The following is a 21694-nucleotide window of genomic DNA, read 5'->3' on the forward strand; positions in this document are numbered from 1 at the left end:
GAAGGCCAAATGCAAATCAGAAATCAGGATGAAAAGAATTATATGATGCTGAGTAAATGTTATATTAGCCTGCAATTTATATCTCTTTTCCAAAAAATATTCGGGGGGCCAAACTATACTTTGGCCCCCCTCTCCTAGCTTTGGGGGGGGGCCTGGCCCCCGCCCCCCCCCCCCCCCCCCCTGCTCCTACGCCTATGATACTGCTGGAAACAGTAGGGCCTACCAATTTAAGTAAATCACCTAGCACTGAACACTAGTCGGTGTATCAGCCAAGACTAAGAATCGAACTCGGAATTCGTTGGCGTCTTATTCCAGCTACTACATCCAATAACCACTGCACCACTGACTCCCTGTACTTAAAAATCTACTCTTGAAGGCTTTCATAATGGATAAAAACGACAACATAACAGTAAAATTCAACACAAAACTGGTGCATAATCATGTGACAATGTATCAGTGGTGCCAGCAGACGCGTGTTTCAGAACGCGCACACACATACAGGCACGCGCAAGCAACAATAAAGCCAGTAATACAACGTTACTGAAATTCTTGAAACACCTCTGAAAAAAACACACAATTAAATGAAACCTATTAAGCAGAACGATTATTCATTTTGGTGCTAATACTCGCTGTCATGAGAAAAAAAAAAAGGACTTTTATCGACCGATAGCAACACAGGATAAGCTAAGCGCACGCGGCGAACGCTCATGATTTCATGCGATGAATCATAAATGAACATGTTGAGTACAGCTTTTTTGTACGTTCAATGATGTTATTTCGCTACTGTGCTTTAATGAGGCGGTTTTTATGCGGATGTTAATGTTTACATTCAATTTTCTGCTTGTTTACTTGTAATTATATGAGAAACTTCTTTTTGTGTCGCTCTCAAACGGAGTTGTATAAATCGCTCTAAATTGATATATTTGTGGTTACAAAAATTGACAATTGAGGATTTATAACATATGGTACGTATCCATGTATTTTTGTATGCATACACTTTTCTGTTACAAAGAATATGATTTATTTCATGTAGCATTATATAACTCGGTATGATTAAAAACACAGAAACGATATTAATACTCAGCGTTTATTAAGCAAGTAAAATAGTTCTGTCAGTTTATTCTTTTTAAAAGTCGCTTCTTAGCAAAAAGCTAACCTACTCTCTTTAACGTGATGAGATTTACTTTATGTAGAAAACTGCCAGTCTCATTTTGAAACATTCCACACGCCGGTTGTATATTTTATCTAATATTATATCAGGAAACTGACATAAGATCTAGCATTTAAATGCATATTAACCTAAAGAAAAATGTTGTTATGTCTGGAGTGTATAAACACAGTTATTTTTGAACAACTGAACACTGTTACAGGCATCTTATTTTCCCGTACAGTACTTTGAACATCAATTCAGTTACAGAAAAAACGTTTATAGTATATCCTAGGATACACTTCCCGTTCTGTCTTCTAATGGCAGACATGTGGCACCAACTAATCATGTAAAGTTATTTATAAATACAGTTATACAAATGCCTCTTTGTCTACAGCAGACGTAACTGCCTGACTGACATAAAGTTCTTGTAAATACAAAATATAATTCATTCATTTTATTCGATTCTTCCACGCATCATCATGTCCACATCTTATCCTTGTTGCCGTTGGATGACGTGTCTTTACTGTATCATTGATCCCTTTTATTGTATATTTGTGGCATGCCATTTCCATATTGGAAATAATCCTGAGCAGCAATAAGTGCTAAGCTGAATCAATCTTTATCACGATCCATTTTCTCTCATCTACATCCCCCACCCCTTTTTATTAAAATATCTGAAACAATGTTTTCACTAATGCTTGTAAAACTTACGAATATTGGGTCATCAATATTTAAAAATGTCTAATGGCTAGAAGTGACCCTTTACTGCATTTTATACAGTATTCCCTGTTTGAGAGAACCGTGTCACATTATTTTGACATACTTTTATGCCCTAATATGTGCAGTCAAAGGGGTGTGAATCATCCCCTTAATGGAGAAACAGTGTATAAAATGTACTAAACCGTTTAATAACTTCAAGGTAAGCTATGAGAACGATTTAATTTATCGGAGTCTCTAGTTTGAGCATATTTTATTAGTAATGTCACACATCATCTTTATGTATTGTCTAAAACAGCCTAAAACTAGAACCTATGTCATTGTGAACTAGAAATTGCATGGAATTTGTATATGAAGAATGGACTGTACAATCTATTGAGGGAAATAAATGTAGCTGCTCAAGGAATTGTAACTTTCCATGCTTGTCATTACTAGCGATTTTCGCCAATGTAAACTATATCGTTGTTTTGTTGTTGTTGATCCACCGTTATATATATCTTGTTCAAGCTGTTGCTAATATGGTAGTGGTTTGTAGATAACGAGTTGAATGATTTGAACCATTTGTATTATTACAAAACAACAGTAAAACACCAGTCATTCTAGGTCGCAAGGAATGGGATAAATGCTCGAGTTGTTCAGGCTTTCGAGCGATCAAAAGATAGAAAAGATAAAGAAATCGGCCAAGGACTTGCTCCAGTGAGTCTTGGGGCTCGGGCTAGGAAAGCAATTGTTGGAATGTGTCGATAACATTACACATTTTATTAACTACACTCTGTGATTGTTCTCCTGATTCAATAATAGACTGCCAGTACCCAGTCCGACGGCATTCGGGCATCCCAATCAAACCGTTGTTACGAACAAAGATTTGACAGCTAACATCATACCGTGAAGATGGTTTTCATTAAAATACCGTCAAACCTGCAATCATTTCCTTACAAAATATACTTAATTACTTTTATTGGCAAGAAACCTGTCTGTTGATTTGGTATGTGACTGTATTTTCTCATACTGAAAACGTTTTTGCTCATATATATTACCTTGATTGATCAAATGATACAGGCATTGAACTTTTGTCGCTGCATAAATGTCAAATAGGTAAAAACGTAATCATTCGGTAAAAACAAAAAGTATTGACTGCTTAACAAGTGGCCAAATTGTTAAAGGCTCGATTCCCTCACGATAAGGAAAAAGTGATCAAGAGACGATAAAGATAATTATGTACGAAATGAACCGGCCTAAATGGTTAAATAAGAAAGGCTTTTGTCCGCTCACTTCTGTAGTGCTTCAATCAGGCGAATTCTAAATATGACTATGCGTATGCCCACAATACATGTCACACCGCTGTTCCGTGTACGGAGGCTGTTTCGTGTACGGAGGCAGTTTCTTACGAGAACCACTTGTATACTGGTCAGACGTCCACCTCTATATAAAACTATAATGCCATTAACATACAAAACAACATGAATCAGCAAAATATATAAGAACGTTTTATATGCTTTCACTAACTGAACAATCAGTGGAGAGGACAACCTTAGATAACATAGATTTATGTCCAATTCCACAACTATTCATTTTGTAAATGTTTCATGAATTGCTGAAATAAAAGTATGTTTAAACTGAGTGGAAATGAAGTAATATACACTGTATAACCATTTTCAAATTTAAACAGGACAGTTGCAGCTGCTAAATCAATCGTGAAAAACGTAAAATGAACTATATACTGATATAAAGTAGCCTAAAAGTAAAATTGTTATTATTGTTCAACTATGATGAAAATGTTAAACAAAATAGGCCTATAGTGTAATGTTGTCAGTCAATATCCAAATAATAGTTCCCTCCGCCGATATCAAATAGGAAAGTACATGACATCTATAAGCCTTCAAATAACTTATGAGATTTGTCCTTAACCTTGACTCCAGGGCACATATAGGTAAGGAGCAGTTTTCTCGCTTGAATTGGTTACCTGTGGCTAGTAGATCTAGAGTTGACTTTTTAACTCTGTGTCATGTCTTTAAGGTGTTTATGCAAACTTCCTGACAGTTCATACATCGATGAACCGCAGAAAAACACCATTCAATTTTTAAATGAGCTTCCACAACATATAAGAGACAGCAGCTCCTTAGTTAGTTTCAAGTCCTGTTTAAAGAAGTATTTAATGGAATAAGCTTTTCCTTCTCTTTTTTGTTAATTTTCTAGTCATGTTTTAAGTAAAGAAAGATTTATCATTTTAATATGTAATGATTATCTTAAATCTGTGATGCAAGAAAAGTCCATGCCTAGTATTTAATTTTGCACCATACGGTTTCTAATTGCTGTGGTATTTTTAGTTAATTTTTAGTCCTGTTTAAAGAACCAGGTTTCATTTTCTAGTCATGTTTTTAATTTATAGATAGATTTATCATTTTAATATTGTAATGATTATCTAAAATCTGTGATACATGAAAAAGTCCATGTCTAGCATTTAATAATGCACCATACTTCTTCCGATTGCTGTGATATTTTTTGTTAATTGTCTTCCTATGTCAAACTGTTTTGTATTTAAAGGACCACAATGGAAATAAGAGATTTCATGTCTCTGTTTTGTGTTATCCTTTGTATAAAATGTATTTGACATGGATCATTATCACATGTTTGTTTCTGTTTTCATGGATAATGTTTTGTGATGCTATGTTTTATACATTTTATGCAGAAGTAAATCTATCTAATCTATCTATCTAGTGTTGAAAAAATACAAGAAGTTTCATGATTACTGACGAAATAGATACTTTTAGTGAATATTTATTAGAAATAAATGTAAAACACACTGAACGAAATCTTCCCATTTGAGTCTAATGCATTACTGACATAAGCTGAAAATGCAATAAAAGTGCAGAATCTGATATGTTTAGATTACAATGTATGGAGACATTAGTTTTGATATTCATAGTTCATGAATATGCATGAATTCTTAAATAGTCAGTTCATGCGATAACTTAACAATTCCCAGAGAACCATAATATCGGTCACAGAGTGATATCGGATATTTAAAGCCATTTATTCTTTGACAGTAACGCAGAGTTTAATGATCTTGATATGAAGGAGTAACAACAGGGAATGGCGCTACACTAAACAACTTAATACAGAATTATTTATGAAAGCATTTCTTAATGCATGCATTGCCCTTGATTGTGCATTATATTATTCCATTTACATTGGGATATGTAAGTCTGAAGTAAAATGAGCATAAATTTCTATAATGTATGGATCGATATTTGACATCACAAAAAAAGGCTTTCATAGCTTATGGCTTTGACAACAGCTTGGTGTAATATTATACACTTATAAAGGTAGTTTGACGCAGAATAAAAGTTGAATCTTTGTCTGAAGCAAAACTTACACATATTAGCGCATCTTAAAAAAAAGGTTTCTATAAAACTCAGAACATTTTTTTATGGCGTTTCTATTTTCTTAAAACATGCCAATTAACATGAGTTAAGAAAGTGTAAACAATATGATATCTTCTTTCAAACTTTGAAAACAGTGTCACTTTGATTGCTCTGTTTAAACGTTTGGGAAAAACGATTAATTTAAAAACCTGTTTTTCTTGGTGATGGAAGTTCTCATGGAGATACCGTGCCAAACATTAATTTAAACAGACGCGAGTGGGCACCTAGGAAGAACCACCTAAGGTCCGCAAGCCAATTGTATGATTACTCACATGACAAAAATCTACATTCTTAGTGATGTATCGAACCCACAGCGTCGAAGGACAAGTGATTCGTTGTCAGCAACCTTAACCACTTGACCACACGGAGGCAGTCTTGGTAGAGGGTATAACGAGTATTTCAAAGAAATATAAATGTTGTTATAAAAGCATATAGTGGAAGGCAGCAAATTTACCTATAAATATGCATTTTAATCAATTTTTGTGGCTAGAGAAAAAGCAAACATTCTAAACTCTATTTTGTTTGCTTTAAAATGATAGTTAAAATGATAGAACTATTTAATATGTATATATGTAAACTGTTATTACTGAATTAAAAAAGTCTGATGTGTTAAGTTCAAGAGCAAATTATTTCATTTTGATCAATTAGAAATAGAATCTGAAACAAGCGTACTGTACAAGGACAAAACTACTTCAAATTTCTGATTTGACGGCATACTTTTACCGGCTTCCTATATACAATATGAAATCAATCAGTAATCGTTACACAACGTTTGATAACTACAAGTGATATATTTTAGATAAGTTAATATTAGTAATTCGGTGACAGTATAGTATATCTTATCACCACTTGGTTCCATTAAAAGAATTCTTAAAACCTGTTTGTTTCTGAAGTTCTATAGCTGCGTGCAGTGGAGCTCAATGATTGACAACACTGTTGACAATTCATAAGAGAACAACAAATGATAGTGACAATGTAGTAGCTATCATGATAATTATAAACCTGTCTCCTCAACTACTCGTATCATTATTTCTTAGACCATAATCAAAGGCCTATTGTATTACAGTTTTATTTCCTGTCATGATATTGTGTTGTGTTTTCTACTGATTGAATGGACTGTTAATCAACTTGAACTAAGTCTAGACAAAATCAATACGTTATTAACGCATGAACATGTCGAGCATGTTCAGTGGCACGAAAAAAAACGCACATATGAACCACGCCATGAGAAAACCAACATAGTGGCTTTGCGACCAGCATGGATCCAGACCAGCCTGCGCATCTGCGCAGTCTGGTCAGGATCCATGCTGTTCGCTTTCAAACCCTATTGCAATTAGAGAAACCATTAGCGAACAGCATGGATCCTGACCAGACTGCGCGGATGCGCAGGCTGGTCTGGATCCGTGCTGGTCGCAAACCCACTATGTTGGTTTTCTCATGGCGCGGCTCATATGTAAAGTTGTATAACATTAGCATACCTTATGTTTTATTTTTTGCCATAGTAAAATATGTCAAAATTACTGTAGCATTCAATAATTGGTAAATATAATTGTCGTATAATTTAATATCATGACTCATCTCTCGGTAAAGTATTTTGAAAATCAAGTACAAGGCCCGTTCGTCGCGTTATTTGGGCCCGCAACTATGGAATACTCAAAATATAGTGCCAGGCAAACATAAAGTGGCCGACGTCATATAAGAATAAGTGGGAAATTAATAAGACCTTAAAATTACAACAATGAATTCCTGACAAAACCAAATTTCAACGAAAAACTGATGAAAGTAGTATCTCGTATTTCAAAAAGACTGTTCTAAAGGTGGTGCTTTTTATAAACGCGAAGTTAAATATTTCTTTAAATAGCGTGAGCAAACTGGAATAAAGACAATTGTTATGCCAGTCTCATGTTAGATTCCAGTTGCCCATTATATATATTAAGGAAACTGACACCAGGTCTATCACGATATTCAAATAAACTTAAAAGAAATATAATTATATCTGTTGAATGAAACATATAATCTTGATTGGATATGACAATGTATCCCTGAAGGTCTGTGAACACAATTCTAGAAATAACTACGAAGAATCTTATCTTATACTAGATTGTCTATTATCATTACTAGTGATTCGCCAATGCTAATAGTATTTGTGTTGTCAAGCTGTTGTAGATATGGACTAGAAGGCAATTTTTAGCTACATATCACACATTATAGAAACGAGTAATTTGCAAAGAAATTGTTTTTGTGAGAATAAAGGATATCAGAAAAATAAAAGTGCATGATATTTTATATTATAGTCAATATCATAATGAATAGAAGCAGTTGTAGCTATGGCACTTTATACTATACTGTGTACACTTTTTCATTACCATGCTATGTGTATGAATTCAAAGTCCACTCACGACAATACTTCGGACCCACAACACACGCAGTTGACACATTAATGTTTGCGTCTGACATTTTACAACGGAATTGGCTTGAGAAACAAAAGGATCCATGTGCGTGAAAGACAAACTCCGTTTTGGAGCGCTTCGACCAGGTGAACTTCAAATACTGTATGGCCAAAAGTATACATCCCACCACTAGTTCATGAAAGGAGTCTGTTTCTAACGTGGGTCTAGATGTTTGCCTTTATATTAAGACGTTATATCGTTGAAAATACATTATAAAAACGGTTTCTGTACTACGAACCTACATGTCTTCTTCAGCAGAAAACGAAGCTTTTGTTGTGAGCAAGTAAGGTTATATGTAGTCGCCAATATGGGTTACTCCCCATTGATGACTGTTAATGTAAAAGTCTATTTTTTCGCGATGTTTTTATTTTCGCGAAATTTCGCGAATGAACATTCTCGCGAATTCATCTGTCTCACTAAATTCTCTGTCTTAATATCATTAAGTATTAAGTAATTCCTGATTTCGATGTGCAACCTCGCGAATTCAAAAAAAAAAAAAAAATATGGAAGACACTCCATTTCTATTCAAATTCAAATTTTTGAATGCTTTTGTCCAACAAATAAACTATAATAGAGCCTTACATATGCACGTGTTCTCCTGGTAAACAGATTCACTAGAATATGTACGACAAAATGTTCATGCGTTGATTCGTATTGATTTTGTCTAGACTGGTTCAAGTTGATTAACGTACAGCCCACTCAATCAGCTGAAAGAAAAACGAAATAAAATCATGACAGGAATGGAAACCGTAAAATAATGGGCCTGTGATTATCATGCCTGAAGGAAATACGATTTTGTATGGATTTTGTGCAGACGTCCAGCCCAGAACGTCCAGTGTAATCTATTGAGGGAAACATATAATTTTGATAAATAATGACAGTCTGTATCCCTGTAGGTCTGTGAACATCATCCCAGAAATAACTGCGAAGAATCTTATCATATAATAGGTTGTCTAATGTCATTACTAGTGATTTCCAATACAAACGGTATTTTTATTGTTGATAAACCGATCAACACAAAAGATGGTTGTAATATAAGCGAGTAAAGTGCAGGAAAGATTTTTACGAGGATAAAAGAATTCAGAAATAGATATGCTCACACCTTATAACAGCGAGTAATTCGCAAGAAAGATGTGTGAAGATAGAAGAATTCTGAAGTATAATGTACACGATATGCTACACTGCTGTTAATAATGTTGCCATAATACTGTGCCAAGCACACACTTTGATGTGCATGTTTTTGTTATAGCTATTGATCAATGAAATATCCAAAGTCCTCTTATGACGATATTTCGGACATATAACCTTGGGGTTAAGATGCCCACAAATTCACCTTTGAGTTTGACAAACATTTAACAGCTGACAACATATGAGAAGTTGGTTCCTTTTATTAAAACACCATCAAACCTTCTATTATTTTCTTACAATATATAGCTTAATACTTTTATTGGCAAGACACTGATATACTGATCTTGTATTGCATGTATTTGCTCGTGATTAAGCTTTGTCCTGCTACATTTCTCAAATGGACTGGTCCAACATTCAATTTGGATAGTACCACGTACTTATCATTCAAAAGTGTATTCACTGAAAATTTACTGACATGATAAATGAACAGTGCAGACCATGATCAGTCGGCACGGATGTGCAAGCGGATCTTGTTATGCACTGGTCGCAAAGGCAAAATCACTTGCCGCCAGCAGGCTAAAGGTCAAAACGTTTTTGCTTGGAGATATTATCTTGTTAGACTATATGATACAGGAATTTGGTCTCTTAATTGGTGTTAAATAGGTAAAAAGTGGATTCATTTGGTAAAACAAAGTTTAAACATCTTAAGAAGTATCCAGATTACTTTAGGCCTGTATCACACACGTCTGAGCCAAGAAACGATTAACCTAACATAAATATAAACTCATAAGATGAATACGTAAATAAATGTTAATATTTATGTCTTGAGCCGGTGTAACATTAAATATTGACCCCGTTGAAAATTGACCCCATTGATCAAAATTTAACGTTGAAATGTTGGCGGTGTCAATTCTCAACGTTGAAAACGGACCTTTTGATCAAAATTTAATGTTGAAATGTTGGCGGGGTCAATTCTCAACGTTGAAAAAGGACCTTTTGATCAAAATTTAATGTTAAAATATTGACGGTGTCAATTCTCAAAGTTGAAAAAGGACCCATGGGGTCTATTTTCAACGGGGTCAGTATTTAATGTTACACCGGCCTAAATTATTGAATAAGCCAAAGTATCCGTGTGCACGACAGTCATTCATTTTGAACTTTTGAAATGCTTCCATCAGGTAAATTCCAAATATGCTTTTGTCCCAAGGTATACGTCCTACCACTGGTTTGTGTAAGGAGACGGCTTCTAACGTGAACCAATTGTATACCTGCCAGATGTTTACTTTTATATGAAATTATTAAACTATTGCAAAGAAAATAACAAAAATGGCAAAGGAACTCAAAAAATCGATTTCTTTACTGTGAACTTATATGTAATGGAAGTGAAGCTTTATGATGAATATACAGGTTGTAGCATTTTTGAAGTTGAATTATGTAGTATATATAATTTATACCAGTATAAAAGTACAGTGATGTCTTGTAGCATGAACTCTGTTAAATAGATATATTGCAATAATACTGGATCTGTTTTTCATATACAGTATCCCATTGTTACATTCCTTCCGATATTTACAGATTTTAAATATAAGCTCCCCTCAGCTGAGACCAAGTAGTATTTTAGATAACACTTACAACACGGAGAGTAATGTCAAAATAATACAAGCAATATTATGTATGAATCGTAATTGAAGAAAGAAATTTATTAGAAACACATATTACTGTACAATAATCTGAATGGAGGCTCCCCATGCGAGTCTTAGAAGTCTATAGGAATGAATTCTTGACATAAACCAAACTGCAATGAAAGTGATGATAAAATCTGTGAAAAAAGAGTCTAATGTCTATAAAATAGACTGTCATGAAGAGTGTTTTATTAATAACACAGTCAAAGTTAAATATTTCTTTGAATACCTTGTTATAAAAAGAAAATGATATGTCAGTCTCCAGTGAAACTTTCCATATGCCCACTTTATATATCATTTTTATCATATTAAGGAACTTACATAAGATTTGGCATGAAACTCAAACAATCTGTTATGACTGGCCGGAGTGTAAAAGTATTCCCTGATCCACTTAAAATTACAGGTAAATGCAGCTTTCATATACATCACTACTTTGAAGGTGTGTCCGCACAGATCTTTCTATATTTCCCCAGCTCTGAGATAATCATCTAAATTCATATTTATCACATGTTTGACGTCGCAGGAGTGAAATAAAGCCATTACATAACTATGATAATACACTAGTGTAATAAAGCTTTGACGTTGACGTCATTTATAGTATAGGAGACGTTGGTCAAATTGACTTGTTTATAATAGTTAAAGAGAGTAGATTTTTTTATGTTTTGACAGGAAAAGCTAACATGTGACAAAAAGAATATAACATTTGTGACTTTCCACATTGAATTTATTAAACGAGTTGAATAAAATTGATAAAATGCTCGACAGAGCCTCGTATTTTATCATTTTATTCAACTCGTTTAATAAATTCAATATGAAAAGACACTCATGTAATATCTTCTACATGTATATAAGAAACTAAATATCTTACGTTGCATCATAGATAATTGGAAATAAAGGCAACATTTTGATTTTGTAATTATTCCATTAAAATACTGTTGCCGTCAAACCTGCCATCAACCACTTCAACGTTCAAGTAGATTCAGGGATAACATACTGTTTCATTTCAAGAAAACGAGATATATATAGTAGTCAAATTGCTTTAGGCTTGCGATAAACACATTGCGATAAGATATTAGTCAAATAAGGGAATACTTACAATAAGGTCATATAAAAGAGAAACAAAAGTATAGATCATAGTGAGCACAATATTACTCTTATACAGGAAGAGCTTCGGTAAAGCAAATCAGGTAAATTTGCAATGAAAATTAGCAAAACGACATACGAAAGACTGTGTCTAGAGCAAAGCAGCTACACTGTGTCCTTGCCTGAACTTGTCGTTCTATAAAACTATTTTACTGTGAAACATATCAGTATACAAGGTATAAATATGTATCATGTCCCAATGCAACAAAATGAAATGAAACTATGCACATCTAAATATAGTGCTCTTAATACCGATATATACTAGCATAAAATACTAGAATTTATAAAGCTATCAGTCTTTTCTCATGCTCCAGACATTCTGAATAAATGAACGCTCCGCTGAAGTAAAGTAGGAATTAATATGATATTTATAGCATTTAGGGCAATGTTGCAAAATACTTTATAAATTTTAACGAATATATCAGAAACAAATTTATTACAAACAGACTGGAACCTTCACAATCCAGTCTTATCAGTTTACGGCAATGAATTCCTGATAAAAACATATTGCAGTTAAATAGTGCTGAATTTGACATCTCTTCAGTAGATTGTTCTAAAGATAGTGCTTCTAAATAACGCAAAATTTAATATTTATTAGAAAAACGGGTCCAGAATATTTTGTACAGAAAACTGATTGTCAGTCACTTTTGAAACATTCCATATGCTCGGGTGTATATGTTAGCTAACACTACATTAGGAAACCGACGTCAGATCTAGCATGATATACACATAAACTAAATGAAAAAATGTTATTATGTCTAGAGTATACAAGTATTTCCTGACTTATTCAAAATACAGGTAAATACAGCTTTCACCTGCATTACTATTTTGATATGTCTACGAATTCACTGCTCTCCCTCTCTTTATCAGTATAATTAATTTAAAATGTTCATAAGAATAAGGTAACTGCTGATACATTTTGTAAATATTTCGTCCTTTCTGCTTGTAACCATGTCCAAAGTATAATTGTTTTACACTGGATGCGTAATGCAAACGTTTCTATACTTCTTACATCATGTTCACTTACGTCGATCAATATTAAATATTTGTAACAACTCATTGCCATACAGGAATCAGTCAGTACGTTTGTGACGCGAATTTCTTTAGCACATTATAAGGATTCCAATGAAACGTCATACACATGATCGCCATTAATGATATATATTCTGTTTGATGCGGACGAGGATAAGTGACTTCTTACCATACTAAGCATCCCCCAACTCCCGGGTTTGTCTAGCAAATTATTTCCTAATTTCCGAAGAGGTTCCAATGAAACTTCATACGTATCACCAACATAAAGCATACATTGAAAGTTTCTACTTAATTAATGACAAGAAAGTAAAAACAGAATCATTCCGTATAAACTGCTAAACAAGTTTCAAGATTGCTTTCGGCTTACATCACACACGTCTGAGCCTTAAGGGTACAGAAGAAGTGATCTCCCAGAGATAAAGATAAATACGTAAACGATGTTAATTTCTACTATGTGAGCTTGTCTGGAATGGAATAAGAAAGACATAAGTTTTCCCACGAAAAAATAGAAAGGAATTTTTGTGCACGACAATCACATTCTTGGGCTTTGAGAGTACTTCGATAAGGTGAATTCTAAATACGAATATGACCAAAAGTATACACCCCATCACTATTGCATGTAGCACAACTGTTTCTAACGTTAACCAGTTGTTTCCTGGGTAGATGCCCGTTTTAATATGAAACTGTTACGTATATGAACGAGTTTTGTAGTACCTTCATATCTAATTAATGAAACTATGCACACCCTGATTAAGAATTTATAAAAGGTTTGATTCCACAGTTTTGCCTGCAGTTTTCGTGTATTAACGGCCTTTATACTGATATTTATATACCAAAATAAAAAAAGTACGATTATATGTTGTTGTCAAACAGATATATTGCAACGCCGATATCGTCTCTGTTTTTTGCAGCCATTTGCAAAGTCCGTTTCCACAGTTGATATTTCAGATTGTTGATGAAAGCCCCCCTCTGCCGGGACCAAGTAGCAATTTATATTATATTACAACATGCAGCGAGTGTCGAAATCTGGTATTACAAGAATCAATTGTATTTGAATAACAATAACATTTATAGGAAATATATTGAAAACAAGTGTTAAATTAACTAAATATGACATTTTAATATGAGCTTTATTAATTGACGATAATGGGTAACTGACATGAACCAAACGGGAATGAGTGTCCTGAATCAGGTATAATTAGCAAACATGAGACCATGAATTTAGAAATAAAAGTTCATAAATATGTACGAATCCCTAAATAGTCAGTTTCTATGGCAAACAATGGAATCAGTAGTAATAATAGAATTATATCTGCTATTCAAGCCGTATGTTCTGTGCCATTAACTCCAATTGAATATTATATGAAAGAGTAATGAAATGGTCATAACTTACTAAAATGTTACGAAAAAACTTTATAGAGAATTTTTTATGAAAATTGTTTGGCTCTTTGAATTCTGTAAGTTAACTCTAATTTAGAGTATTCCATTTATATCGAAATATAGTAGTCAGCAGTGATACATTTCGAACTGAAGTCTATACACCCTGTAGTCAGCAGTGATACATTTCGAACTGAAGTCTATATACCCTGGGACAATCATAAATGGTTTTGGCAAGAGTCAGATATCATGCTTTACCGAAATGGTTTGACTTCGAAAAAAAGTTCAGCAATTTTAATTTCAATGCATTAAAGTATTCGTTTCACAGAGTTTTAAATGTCTCTTCTTCCTGTCATAAATTTGCAACTGGATTAGAATAAAAATAGTGCCATATCTACATATAAGCAAGCATTAAACAAGTTTTGAAATAATGAAAACCATAAATTTATTTCAAACGTTTTATCTATGAACTGGGTACTGCCTTATACATTTATCGCTACTTGAGAAACATATGACTATATTTACGACATTAAGATATTTTTTTTAATTATTTCGCCCACTCTCTTACATAGGTATAAGAATCACGTTCGGAATCAACGTGTAACCTTTATCTATTTTCATTTTACAACACAAAATATTTTACCTGAACTTACTTTGTTTTATTTAGATGAGGTATCCATTATAAATGGATCCTTACAATATATTTGTTAAAAACCATGACTCTCCAGCAACAATGGTTTCTGTATTGGTGTTTTCGTTGCTCTATCTACAATGTTAACCTTTGGAAAAACTTACTATCAAAGTTTGAAATCAGCGTATTTCCCACATTTCAGGGTAAAAACGATATCAAATATCCTTCTGAATAAGTGTGATTTTTAAAACATTTTAGTTAAATTTACTTTTTTCGCGTTTGCGATAGAATTAAATTTGCAAAAGAATACAAAAGAAGTTAACTGTATACTGTTCTGTCGGAAGAAAAAATGACAAAGCTGCATCTCTTACAATGGAGTTTAACATTATAAATAAGAGCACGTCTAAAAGTCATAAGTTAGTTTAGAAGCCTGATTGATCAGTGTCTATGTCACCATTAATTCTTCTCTTGAAATGTTGTTAGGCAGTTTGATTCTTGCCGAACTATCCAAACAGGAGACATACCACAATTCATAACGTGAGATCGTCTCGAATGACTTCAAGATTCATGTTTGCTTGCAACCAAGTCATGGAAATCGTCAAGACAAACAAAATGATACAAAAACTCCCTTTTCTATAAATAAAGAGACACAATGTTAGATTATTAGTTTTCAGGAATATTTTTTTTTACAATTGCCTTTTCGATCGAAGTTTCTCATTCGTTTTCATGCAACTCTTTAATGGATAATTAATCAAAGTAAATGAAATTCATTAAAAGATTTTATGATTCGTTTTATCGATAACTAGTGTTGACACGTCAATATTGTTACTATTTATGTCCGATAATATGTATAGATTTTCGTCGTTATTCTATTTTGGCGATGTATTATGAGTAATCAATCTTTAATCAATTCCATTTAAAGAGAGCGATATTATAGAAAATTCAAAGTAATTCAGTATAAAGCTGCGAATTCCGGTGGATATAATTGAACCTACGTCATTTTATTGTGAACAGATTTCACGATGTTTCCTAGAATATGCACAGCACATGTATATGATTATAGGAAATACCATGTGTATCGATTTTGTCTAGACGCCTCTACGGACTGTAATACAATCTATTCAGGGAAACATAAAATCTTGATAGGAAATGACACTGTGTCCCAGTAGGTCTACGAACATCATCCAACAAATGATTGCGAAGAATAATATCTTATAAAAGGTTATCTATTGCCATTACTAGTGTTGATAATATGGCAGGCGGTTGTATATATGCATTTTAATTATTGTTAATTAATATTAATGGCAATCATCACGCCTTATATACCCTAAATTCTTTTACTCGTGGTTAATTGTATGATGTGGAAGTGCAGTAACCGTATTCGACTAGTTAGGAGACACGCAGTTAGCACCTACACCTATTGGACATAGCACTAGAGACCAATCAATGACACAAATAATAATCCTCCCCTGCACTAACCTGTACACCTGTATGACACCAGTTAATAGGAAGAATGAAGTAACTGTATGGTTAAACACTTAAGTGAAAAATAACTTCATTGTAATTTCAAATTTCATGGTAAATGTTGAAGAGCTTTTTTTCTTGTTTTTTTTTATATATGATGTATGGTATGGTAGAACTAACATTATATCTAAATTTCAGCTAAAATAGTGGATCTGAATTTATTTTATTAGACTGAAAACATTTTCCGATGTCATACAATTATCATGTGTTTTACAACTTTTTTTGCATTAAGTTACCTGCAACAAACCAGGTATAAGTCTGAAGCAAATATTGATCAATGAATTGACAGGTAGGAGTATCTGCAAGAAGGGATACATGGAAATTAGACAAAAAAAGTTTAAGAAAATCTTAAACAACATGATTCAGAATGATCAAATCAAGACTTACGTATTATATTCCGTCTTAAATGTTATATTCAAACAACAAAAGTTATTTTTTTTATTGCTTTTCATAATAGACAATTTTAGGTACTATATCTACACCAATGAATCTGACAAAGATTTTGTTGTTTTGATTAAAATACCATCAAACCTGCCATTAGTTAATTACAATATAAACAACACTATACTGGTCAAGATGTGTGCAGCTCTTTAAAGTCGTAGAAATATATAAATATACAGTTATACTTGGCTAGCGGATTGTTTAAAACAAGGGAGCAAATAATGGCGAACAAGTCGTTCAGTTTCTGGCGACGTTATATTATAACATCGAAATGGTTGAATATACTAGAAGTGAAATTTATCTTAAAATACTCAGTTGTACTGCACAATATTCATAACAATTACAGACAGAAGTTTACACTGAACTGTTCAAGGGTACGAGCGTAAAACTAATATATTTTTCCAGTAGAAACATTTAATGTCAGTCAAAATACCCCAGATTGCAAGCCTCTAAATTTATGCACATATACGTGTGAAAATCTTGTTATTAGGCTATCGTGATATAATAGTTTCCTTTGTACATGTATAACATTTAGAAGTTGAACCATTAGTTAAACAACGTTTCTTTTTGTTGAAACCGTCTCCCACAAAATGAATAAACACAGAGGCCTTTTCAAAATGTTCGCGGAAATGTAGTTTTCCTTGAGAAAACGATTTTATCTGGATACCTTTCTATTTCATCTGAATGCTCTGTGCTATTCTAACAGTATTTTACTGTAGTATGACATATGTTTACAAACATTTAAAATGTTCTAGCTTAGGGATATTATCTTATTTGATGAAATGATACAGACATTGAAACTTGGTCTCTTAAAGCGTCTCGTTCACACATTTTAGGCGAGACTGCTTTTCTCCAAAGATCCATATCTAACATAAACCAAATTACAACGGAACAGTATTGCATTTAATGTCTTTAACACAATTTATTCATAAACTGAATTTGATGTTAAAGCAGCTATGGATATTGACATTCGGACCTTATGAATTGCATGAATAATTAAATATTCAGTTCCTACCATAAACGTAGAATTGAAAGAGAAGTTTTATTGACTAGCAGTTAATATAGCAGAACAAAATGTGATATTATAGCCAGTTGTCCTTTGACATTAACGCCGATTTCATTATTTTAACTTGAAAAAATAATGACCTTATAATAGTTCACAGGAATTGTTTTATTTACAAAATTATTTATGAAAGCTTTAGTTCAGCACGTTTTGGTTTTTGTTCTTCGAATTGTTTTAGTTAGTTGGTCCAATCAATTTTTACTATTTTGTTTACATCGTACAATATTAATTAACACCATGACGTTAACGTAGTCTTTAAAAGTTTATGAATTATGGATCCTACGAATAAAATAGCAAAAGTAAAGTTCTAAGGCTATTATAGTAAGAGATAAAGCCGCTCTTTAGATCATCAGCAATTCTTTGTGAAATATGTGCATTAAGATTAAACCCAGAAGCTACCATAATGTCTTCTTCTTTTACTATTTTGTTTAATTACCTTGAAATTCGGTCTTGATTAATTTCATAACATTTGCAAACAAGACGTATTACAAGCTTAACAAACTGCCAAATTGCTCCAAGCATGTACTGGCCTTTGAGATGAAAGCAGAAATGGTCTTAATTAAATGCAGTATGAAGTATGTATCCATGTCAGGTGTTAAAATTTCTATTTAGGACAGACTTAAAGCAAACAATAGTATGTCGGGCTAGTAACATGACTTTAGAAAAAACGATCAAAATTTTTTGTATTGTCTGGGTCAAATGATTGTGATGAACAATTTGATCATATACGTTGAAGTCCATAGATACCTTTCTCTTTTTGGGAATAGAAATAATCGTACAGAGATTGACTGGGTTTGTAATGAATAGTTAGTTTTACTGGCAGTTATAATCTGGTAATTGGTGTAAAAATGTACTGAAAAAAAAAGAAGAAATACTATAAAATGTCAAGGCTGAACTTTGTGTTCGTTCAATAAAGTTGACTTTTATTATCATTAAGAATTAGGTTTGCCAAATATATACAAACCGAAAAATGTTATAAAAAGTGTTCACACGTAAGATGTTTAAAGATTTAAATGTATTTTGGCTGTTAGGTAGACTAGCATATAATATAAATTCTATAACTTGTTGAAATTGGAAAGTATGACGATATATGAGCATGTACATCTGTTACAATGCTAAATGTCTGTGTCCGACGTCAGTGCCTCGAAAGCATTCTAATTGTAAATGATAACTGAGACCATGCAATATAGATAATATTCATAGTTTGTTGAGTGATGCATATATAGTACAAGCATTGGTCCATTGAGATTCTCGTGGAAAATTTATTATTTATGTTCTCAGTTACATATTTTCTGAATATTATCACCGCCTCACGTGTAAATGTATCTAGCTACAAAGTTGCTTACAGAAGTTTTTTTAGAATGTCATTCAGTTTAGTTTTAAAATCAACAGTCGATTTGAACGCCGAAAAGAAAGGTTAATAGCGTATTGAAATGACAAATATTGTTTTATCAATAAACAATGTTATGTTGTCATTTTCAGTGGTGTATTTTATGTGTTATTCTACTAGTTTCCTTAACCAAATGTATTGTTAAATCCTACAATGTTAATTTTTGAAAACAAAATAATGGCGTTTCAATTTAACCATGTTTGACACATTTCGTCCGTTCAATAGTCTGTCTCTATGATCGATTGTATTTATTCTTCTATAAACTAAAAGTAGCTTGCAATACATTACCAATCTTTCTAGAACTTCAAGGATTGCAGATAAACCGACATTTGAGCCGCGCCATGAGAAAACCAACATAGTGGCTTTACGACCAGCATGGATCCAGACCAGTCTGCGCATCCGCGCTGTCTGGTCAGGATCCATGCTGTTCGCTTTTAAAGACTATTGCAATTAGAGATACCGTTAGCGAACAGCATGGATCCTGACCAGACTGCGCGGATGCGCAGGCTGGTCTAGATCTATGCTGGTCGCAAAACCACTATGTTGGTTTTCTGAAGGCGCGGCTCATTTTATAAAACACTAATGATGTAGTAATTCGATTAATGTTGCAAAGACGGTAATAAAGTTAAAGAACCGTATTGTTTCTAATTTCTGAATATGAACGTTCATTCTTAGAAATGAGAGATCACCACTTGAACAATTGGGTCCAGAGGTTACAGTGAATAGGAATACGTGACCAACTATTGTATATTTTATCATATTGTTAGGCAGATGAGAAAAACATATTTGTTTCTAGTTTACAGAAATTGTTAAATAAATGACGAACACGTCCTGAACAGCCAGTAAATGCATTTACTGTAGAATAATATACTTGTTTGAACAACATCAATATAAACAATTTGTTTATTTAAAACCGTGTTCAAATGCCTAATATCTCTTTTTGTTAAGATTATTAGAACGGTTAGTTTGAAGTACAGCTGGACACCGTTTTGATATGAACCAATGCCTTTTGTTCAAGTTCAGTCGGTAACGTTAATTCCTCTCCATTATACACTTAGTATTGATGTAGATGCTGTAACGTTCTTTGAAATGGTAAATGTTACTAGTCTTGTAAACATACATGTACGTTACAACATTTTCTCTTGTAATCACATATTGATTTTGTCCTTATTATTTATATTGAATTACTATATGTTTAATCACTAAAAACCATGTTGGCGATCATGCAAGAATTTCACCTAATTTACTGCGCTGAATCCATTCTGAATCGTTCATGTACATTATGACAGTCTTGTGTCGGACCTATGGACTATCATGTCTTGTAATGAAATTGTTTATGGTCCCCCTTATGTGCTTTCTAATACAATATGCTTTACTAAATACGTCATATGACTACATTCTGCATCTAAATCTGTTTTCGTGACTTTGCTTACAAGATAAAATATATAAAGAATATGTATTGACAATAACATGATTCACGATTAACCAGATGGAGCATTGGGCACACACCAGTTTGGTATTTTGTTCAATCGGGAAGATGTTTTGTAAGTCTTTCAAAGCAAATGTGTACAGAAAAAAATAGTACACGTATATCAAACATCATATCTCCCTTTTATCACATGTTTGACGTCGCGGGAGTGTAATAAAGCCATTATATAAAAATGATAATACACTGGTGTAATACAGCTTTGACGTCGTTTATAGTATAAGAGAGAGAGACGTTGGTCAAGTTGACTTTTTATGTAGTAAAGGAAACTAGATTTTTTTATGTTTCGACAGGAAAAGCTATCATGTGATAAAAAGAATATTACATTTGTGACTTTCCACATTGAATTTATTAAAGTCGTTGAATAAAATTGATAAAATGCTCGACAGAGCCTCGCATTTTATCATTTTATTCAACTCGTTTCATAAATTCAACATGAAAAGACACTCGTGTAATACCCCCTATATCTGTGTCATATGAAAAGAAATAGTATTGAACAGATATAGCTTTAAAAATGACAGCCTTCGTATTTAATTTAGAGACTGGTTTAACCGAGTAGTTAAGATCGACGACTTTCAATTAATTGTCCACCTCCTTTGTTGATAGTTTGAAACTCAGTCGGTGTGAACAATCTTCAAATTTGGGAAAGCTTGTAGAAGGTCGATTGTTCTACCTATGTACCATACCTCTTGTGCCTGAAATAATACTGTAACCATATGAGATAAAATTCACCAAACAAAGGACATGTGGACACGATGTTCATTTGAAACAATGATAAAACTATTAACACAAAACAAAGACAGACATGTGAACATGTGCACCATATGTTCCTTAGTTACAATAACGTTTACATCGTCACCAAACAATCACGGGCATACATTGTACCAATGGCGTAAACAATATCGTAAATGAAAGACGAACACGTGATAATGGTGTTACTGGTATAAACATGTATTTGCACGAGAAGTACACACATACCTCCTTGTGTAGTTTCAAAAAGATTAACAGCTATATTACAATGTTCACAGCCGGAAGCACAATTATACAGATGAAAG

General features: G+C 33.2%; 1 protein-coding gene across 2 annotated transcripts in view; it reads left to right on the forward strand.

Annotated features, from left to right (window-relative positions):
* The first annotated feature begins 741 nt into the window (after positions 1-741).
* LOC123550943 (uncharacterized) overlaps positions 742-21694 on the forward strand; it is a 124320-nt gene continuing 103367 nt past the window's right edge. The window contains exon 1 of one of the 2 annotated variants that reach the window (XM_045339454.2): positions 742-965. The gene's annotated coding sequence lies outside the window, so the exon portion shown is untranslated. The remainder of the gene's footprint in view (positions 966-21694) is intronic. The other variant, XM_053540348.1, reaches the window with a different exon arrangement.

The sequence above is a fragment of the Mercenaria mercenaria genome, chromosome 4 (assembly GCF_021730395.1).
Source record: "Mercenaria mercenaria strain notata chromosome 4, MADL_Memer_1, whole genome shotgun sequence".
Classification (NCBI taxonomy): domain Eukaryota; kingdom Metazoa; phylum Mollusca; class Bivalvia; order Venerida; family Veneridae; genus Mercenaria; species Mercenaria mercenaria.